Source organism: Nestor notabilis, unplaced genomic scaffold, assembly GCF_000696875.1.
Source record: "Nestor notabilis isolate BGI_N333 unplaced genomic scaffold, ASM69687v1 scaffold17807, whole genome shotgun sequence".
Classification (NCBI taxonomy): domain Eukaryota; kingdom Metazoa; phylum Chordata; class Aves; order Psittaciformes; family Psittacidae; genus Nestor; species Nestor notabilis.
In genome coordinates this window covers 25,382-33,186 of record NW_009936347.1, presented here as the reverse complement: position 1 = coordinate 33,186, position 7,805 = coordinate 25,382, and positions in this window count along the sequence as shown.

Sequence of the window (7,805 nt, the reverse complement as noted above, 5' to 3'; positions counted from 1 at the left end):
TATTGTTTGTCTACAAATGCAACTGCATTAATTCATCTTCTAAGAAGAAGACATTACTGAAATTTACTGAGAATGGAGTTGCTTGTTTCTAGACTGGTACCCTGGCAGGACATTCTACTACTACCACCAGAGGTTCTAACCTGACAAGTCTTTACAAGCTCTGGGAAACCCTGAGTGTCAGTCTGAGCTGAAGCACCTTTGGCCAAGTTAATCAGATGATAAATTCTCCAGGAAGCTATCTTCTTGTATCCTGTAGAACAAAATTAATTGCTTGGCTCTAGGCAGGTAAAGATAAAATTAGGGAAGTTTTGGGTTTGTCAATGAAACTTAATAAATAATATGTAATTTACAGAAAAAATAAATCATGTACTATATTCTGCACTTGCTTGTTCTGAATCTAGTTTTGTACAGTGTAATAAATCATGGTTTTATCTATTATTTCTAGAAGTTTCCTGTGCGTAGAGATGAATCAATTTGAAAGTGTAATGGGGAATGGAATGAGCAGCATACAAGCAGTCCATGTGAGGCCACTGTGAGGCAATGGGTTGAGTTAGCACTTTTTTTTAAATAGGATAGCTGGGCTGTTACTAGGCTGTGCAAGAGAAGGAAAATAGTTATTCCCTCAGGAGCAGAAACTACAACCTTACCCATTGGTGGATTTTTCAATACAGGGGTTTATTTTTTTTTTTTTTTTTTTTTTTTTCTTCCTGCTATGGCTGTAGTAATGCTCAGGTGTGGAGCTAACGACAGCCATTCTTACTCCTGTTTATTCAGAACACTGCTACATGCTGTACTTTCCTAAGCACCATGGTAGCCACTGGATTTGGTAAGGAACCAGCAGCTCTTCAACAATGATTTGCACCCCATATAGTTAAGTAATGTAATGGTTGTAGACTTGCTTTCCTGGCTACATGACCCTGCATGGCCCAGGTAACCTTGACAATGGATGGTGATGGCTGGCATCCATTAATCACTCCTTTAATGTGGTTACAGTTCTGCTACCCTTAATGAAACTTCCTGTAAGTATTAGCTATGTAGATGCTACCTGCTATCCTTGAGAGCTTTAAAGAAAGGTTCTGAAGTCAGGATCGTCTCCCTCTGCCTCCTGATGCAGCCCAGGAAATCATTAACCTATTTGTGGTAAGGGCCACAAATAGGTTGCTCAACTTGGTGGTGTTCAACGTAGTGTTCACCAGGCCCAGGTCTGAAAGCCAGCAAGATGGCTTTTTATACCTTTCTTCCATATAAAAAAAAGAGGGGAGAAAAAACATGCACCTGTGCTGAGGAGCATTTCAGTGCAGGGTTATTACAATTTATTTTTAATCTTAAAGACTTTGAGTGCAGAATCACACTGTCATAAGCGCTGTTGTAAGCTTTCAACACTCAGCAAAACTGAGCTTTGGGAATAGTTCCACAAGCAACTATTTAGTGAATATATTTCTTAGGTTAGGCAAACACCAGAGCTTGATTAAAAGTGACTGCATGGTGTGAAGTCCCTGGATGCATACAGGATAGATTTTAATTATGTCACCTAAGTAAGTCATGTTGTTGGATTTGTTTTTTGTTCTCTTCAGGACAACACTCAATGCCTCACTTGTATTAAAGAGCATAATTTGACAACCCTTTACACCAGCACTTACTCATGTAACCTGAAGTGTTTGTTACAACCCATGAGAAAGGTTATGCCTTAAAGTAAAACCTCCACTCTGGCCTCCTGGGTGCTGGCTGTCACATGCAAAGGCAGGCAGGTATGCTCTGCTACAGCACTCACAGAGTCACTCAGTCAGTTCAAGTTGCCAATCCAACCAAAATGAGAAATTACTGGTTCTAGGGATAATTTTCATGGAACCATTCTTCCTCAGGCTTTTCAGCCTAACCTGTGCCGCTCCTATGCAAGACTTCATTTTCTCCAGTCCTCAGTCACTATTTGATGTTCAGGTGCTCACCTAAAAGAAGCAAAGGGTCAGAGCATCACAGCCAACTGCAGGCAGCAGCTGCCCAGCTGCGTGGCAGCATATGACCATGTGCGAGTACTCCAGCACGTGTCTCTAGGAGGGGGGACACTACAGCCTGACCTCCCCTTTTCCCAGTAAGTGGCCTGATGAAGAGATAACCAAGAAAAAACACTAGGAAAGAGGACTAGCTGTGTGTTAGTTCTGATTCTCTAAACACTGAACCCCCAGCGTAATAGTAGATATTAACACTACCCCTCCAGGAACACTCTCAGATGTTCTGGACTCCTTACTTTTCTTTATACTGTGCTTCATTCCCTGATGCCAGAACATCCATCTGCTCTTCTTCCACTGCTCTTGGAATTCTCCCCACCCATCCCCAGTGCTGCCAGGTCTCACCGCACAGGTCAGGAGCCCGGATCTTCTACCGCGGCTGAAGCTGCCGACAGGCCATCCACCTCGACCGCAGTGCTTTGGTTCAACACACAGCGACAGCCATGCTATGCAGACAGGGGAGCACGCTTCAGGAGACATGTGAGTTTAGAAAACAAAAAAAAGAGCAAGTATATTTCACTAAATCCCTAATTTTCAACATAACCCTGTGTACAGCATTCCTGTATGTGTAGTATGACTCTGGGAACCTTGTGCTCCATCCTATCAAACAATAGTTTACTTCCTAATGGGAAATGATGCTTGACTTTGTTTTCCTTTGTTTGTCCTGTCAAATGTTCAAAAGATAAACTGTTTGCAGGCATTAAACTGAAGGCAAGTCTGCCTCAGAGTAGGTGTCCATCATGAGAGGCACAGCAAAGATTAGGTCCCTATGTACATCGGAGAGGATGTCTGCCTGTGTGACTCAGAAAAAGCTAATAGGGGACAATTACAAAAAACAAAGCAAAGAGTAATTAATATTAACTATTTTGCACATAAGAATGCTTCAGCAGCAAAAGATAGTAACATACCAAGTACTTACTTACAGTCTGGATACATGAGTCTCCCCCTTGTGTGCACAGACACACAGCATTTTCTCTGCTGCTCCAATACCAGAAGCGTTTTGCAGCGTGATCTTGTGGAGAATCACAAGGCTCCTGGATAAACAAGTTGCTAAAGACAACGGCATTTGGGGGTTTGATATGGCGCTGTTGGAGCAAGTCCAGAGGAGGGCCACAAGGATGATAAGAGCACTGGAGCCCCTCCCGTCTGAAGACAGGCTGAGAAAGTTGGGGCTGTTCAGCCTGGAGAAGACAAGGCTGCGTGGAGACCTCAGAGCAGCCTTGCAGTATCTGAAGGGGGCCTGTTAAGGATGCTGGGGAGGGACTCGTCGTTAGGGACTGTAGTGGTAGGACAAGGGGTAATGACTTTAAACTTAAACAGGGGACGTTTAGATTAGATATAAGGAAGAAGTTCTTTACAGTGAGGGTGGTGAGGCACTGGAATGGGTTGCCTAATGAAGCTGTGGATGTCTCATCCCTGGCAGTGTTAAAGGCCAGGTTGGATGGAGCTTCGAGCAACCTGGTCTGAGGGGAGGCATCCCAGCCCAAGGCAGGGGGGTTGGAATTAGATGATCTTAAGGCCCTTTCCAATCCAAACCATTCTGTTTGTATGTATGTTTCAAGGACAGAGGTACAAGCTAAGATAGGCCAGAAGACATCACTAATTTTTTGCAATTAAAGGAATGGTTATATATCACATCAGAGCTGGTTTACTTCGTTATGAATAATTAAACCAGCCAATTATCAGAAAAAATATTTAAACTCAACTATTCAGTCTTCTCAGTACAAGGGGTTAGAGCAACTAGAAAGCAAAATATCACTGATTATTTTCAGTAGTGGACAAACTTGTCTTACAAAATACAGCTGTGTGTTTTTCTCTGCAGAGAGTAATGCTTTTTCTTCTCCAATAGCAAACTCACAGCTCAAAACATGTTATTAAGCTTTCACTAGTGTAATCTGGGTCTCAAGAGCATAAAAACTGAAGTGCCAGCCAAGCTTTTACCAGATTATTATGGACTTGAAAAGATTATAGTTGCTTTCTTGCATCTTTTAGTAGATACTAGACAGAGTAGGAAAATTTTCTTCCCAAATACAGAGCAGGTATTCCTTTATTCAGTACTAGTGCTAAGATTTAGTAAATGTCATATGAAAAACCATCTTCTCCTTACACTTTTGTTTACTATTATATATTTCATGTAATTTTCTATTATTTACAACCCTATTTTCTGATTGTTTTCATACTCTACTATTTTGCAACTACAGAAGCAGCATTTTTTCCTGCTATTATGCTGGTTGCATTTAGAATAAATGCAACTCCCTCCTTTCAATTTCTAAACTGTATTCTTTGCCTAGGTGTCTGATTCCCTGTCTTGTATGGCACAGAGCAGTCATGCTACAAGAAATTGAGGGACACAGACATCTAATGATACACACGTTTGCAAACTAGCACCAGCAAATTAAGCCTTTTAGGAAATTATTTTTCTTCCTCATCGTGCTGGTTTCATTTCCTGGGTACCTCAGAAACCAACTATCAAGCACTCAAGGGGAAAACAGTAAAAACCAGTAAGAATCAGACTGGCTTGGGCTGGAAGGGACCTTAAAGCCCATCTAGTTCCAACCACCTGCCACAGGCAGAGACACCTTCCACCAGACCAGGTTGCTGAAAGCCCCGTCCAACCTGGCCTTGAACTCTGCCAGGGACAGAGTTCACACAATCTGGTAAGAAACATTTTGCCTAAATGTTCCCTGCTAAGTCTATTTGGACAACAGGAAAGCCAGCAAACTACAGTGGAAGAGCTAGAAGCGGACAATACACTTCTGTTTGAACTGGTAACAGGGCTGCATCTCACTTTTGTCACAGTCCAGGACGTGCAGGTCTTACCTCGTTATGGGGCCCGTATATGCAAAAGCATTCCAGGTCTTCCAGTTTACATGTAGCTGGTGAAATCTTTAGGGAAGGAATGCTGCTCTGCCCAAGCTTTCATAACAGCCAATAAATTAAACAAAAATAAGAGTAAAGATTAAACCATTAAATACCAGTTAAACAAAATATTTGCAGTTTGTCAAAACCAATGAATTCTTCCCACTGTGAAAGCAGTGCATGATGCTTAAAGTGTAGGATGCTGCCGCTTCTGAGACAGCATGATTTGGACAGACATAGCTATTATTTCCTTGGCTGCATTCTGCAACGATGCAAGTAACATCTATGCAGATGGAAACAGATTCATATGACAAAATGGGACAAAAAAAATAATCAAAGAATAAGGCATTTCAGTTCAAACTAAATCTTTATTCATATGGAAAATACTACTTTTCTTTTTGCAAATGATGCTAATAAATAAAAATACTCAGAAAGAACTTTGCTTAGAGTTAAGTGACTAGTTACAGCCACACAAAGCTTTTAATTCCCGTTAAAACCACGGCAACAATCATGCAGATTGGCTATGAGAAAGCAATATAAACTATATTTTGTTTTGTGCAATCTTATCATACAGTCTTAATGCTACTTTCTTCTAAACCATTTCACAAAGATTGAAATGCAATTTCAAAACAAATATTAAGGGACATATTCTACATTTAATCCACAGATGGAGCTGTGCACAGCTTAAACCCATAAATGTATAACAAGTTAAGCATCTAAAGAAGGTAAAAGAAAGAGGACCCCCTTCTGAAAATTCAGACACGTTTATAAACATAAGAGAAGGAAAGCTCACACCTGTGAGTTCTCAACAGACAAATACATTATTAAAGCATAACAATAAATTATATTAAATTTTATAATGTTTATCCTTAGAATGGTTATTTCTGAGAAAATCTCACTTAAAAAGCACACCAAAATGTTCAGCACTAGGAGCTAAACTAACTTTATCTCGATATCCCACTTGGATGCAATTTTGTTTTATAACAGGCTTCAGCTTTCTGATCATATTCTTTATCATATCAATTTAAAAATAAACTGAAAAATGTTGCTGTGCATCAAACACATCATCAAGGTGAGAAACAGGCACTTAACAGTATAATGTGCAAGGCAAAACTTTTACTGGTCACAGTATAAATAGTTTCTTCAGGAGGGAAATTAAAAGTTCTCAGCCCATCTTTGAGAGCAAAATATTGAGGGCTGTTAGCAGATTTTTTTCTCTTCTTTTACGTCAGCACCAAAAACCAAACTAAATACTAACTCATGCCTTAGAGGGTATTCCATAAACTATAAAATGCAGCATACTTCACCCAAGAATACTAATTCCTTCCTATAATTAACCTCAGCATACGTACTTGCCAAAGGCAACTACAGAGTTTACTCACGGACTAAATGATGCGAGATAAATGCTACCCCTTTCTCCCCTATTAGTATTTTTTTAATACATAATGCCAATTTTAGAAAAACATTTGCCAGTTACAAGATCCTGTTTTGCAGCACAGAACACTGATGTTCCTCTACATAAACTTAAGAACAATGCTTTTTAACATCCTACTAATACCAGAAAAAATAATAACAAAAACATTTTGCTACTGTTTCCCTCCAGGCACATCTCAACAGGAATCTCCAAAAAATAGCTATGCAGGAACTGCAAGCTGGAAAACTAGACATGAATTGGAAGAGAGAGGAGAAAGAGGCTAAGAAAGGAGTAATGTGGCGGAAACAGAAACAAGGTACAAGCTCAGAAGAAAATTGCATGCATCCCTTTTCATCAGCGTAAGCTTCTTGCAAAAATAAATGTAACAAGACATCCATTATATAAAGGTATCCGCTTTCCCGAAAAACACTGATTTTTCTCTGAAATGCTAACCTGATCTTCCGACCGCACTGGCCCCATTGCTAGGCTGTCAACAGGTTTTCAGTTCTGTTACACCAGTTTAACAATCAGGAGAGTAAAGGCCTGCTGATCATTTCTTATGAAACTTTTGGTTTGATTTTCTTGTTCCATAAATGTCAAAGTAGTATTTATATAGGATATAAACAAAATGGAAACCACCTTTGGATCTGGCATCAGCCACACTGCTCATGAGAGACAATATGCTAGAAAGAGGCACTTTTAGTATTCTTATATACATTTCAAACCTCAAGCTTAACACTTCTCCTTCTTCTACCAAAAAAAATAATCAGTAGCTAACAAGACAGAGCGTTATAACAACAATGCTTCAGAAGTTGTGTGCATGCACATAGTAGCAATGGCTCAGTTACCCTGAAAACGCCAGAGTATAATTCAATCACTGCTTATGGGGCAGGGCGGGAAGGAACAGCACAGTACAAACCAAGAAAGTTGTTTGTAGCACAAGGACCAGCTACTGTAAAAATGAAAACATAAGCCCTCCATAAGAAGCAACTTATCCCTAGATTCAGGACTACAGATACTGAATACCGAGGTCTTCTTATACTCTACTCACTGCTGCTTTCCAAATTTTCAATCATTTTTGGCATAACATGCATTTTAATAACTACGCAGCTTAGCTTTGTCTAACATAGTTCAATATCAAAACAAACACTCCAAAACAAACCTCTGGAAGACCCATTTGACCTGACTATCGGTGAAGATCCTGTGATGGAAGGAATAACATTAGAATAGTATTTTCCCATTTCATACACAGTATAGCACATTGTGACAGTTGAGCATCTTGTGTGCACAAGCTGAAGCATATGCTGAGGCTGAAGATTTCGAAAACAGTCTACTATACAGTCTAAGTATAAGCATTCCCCCTGCAAGTGACAGATCAGTATTCTTAGTTAAAAAGGGACAGCATCAAAACTAAAATTTTGAGTGGCCCTCAAATACCAGAAAAAACCCAGGACCTCAAGCCAGTAGAAGCTCCTACATAAGGCAGTCAAATTTACAACCAGTGTATACATTCACTAAGGAATTAC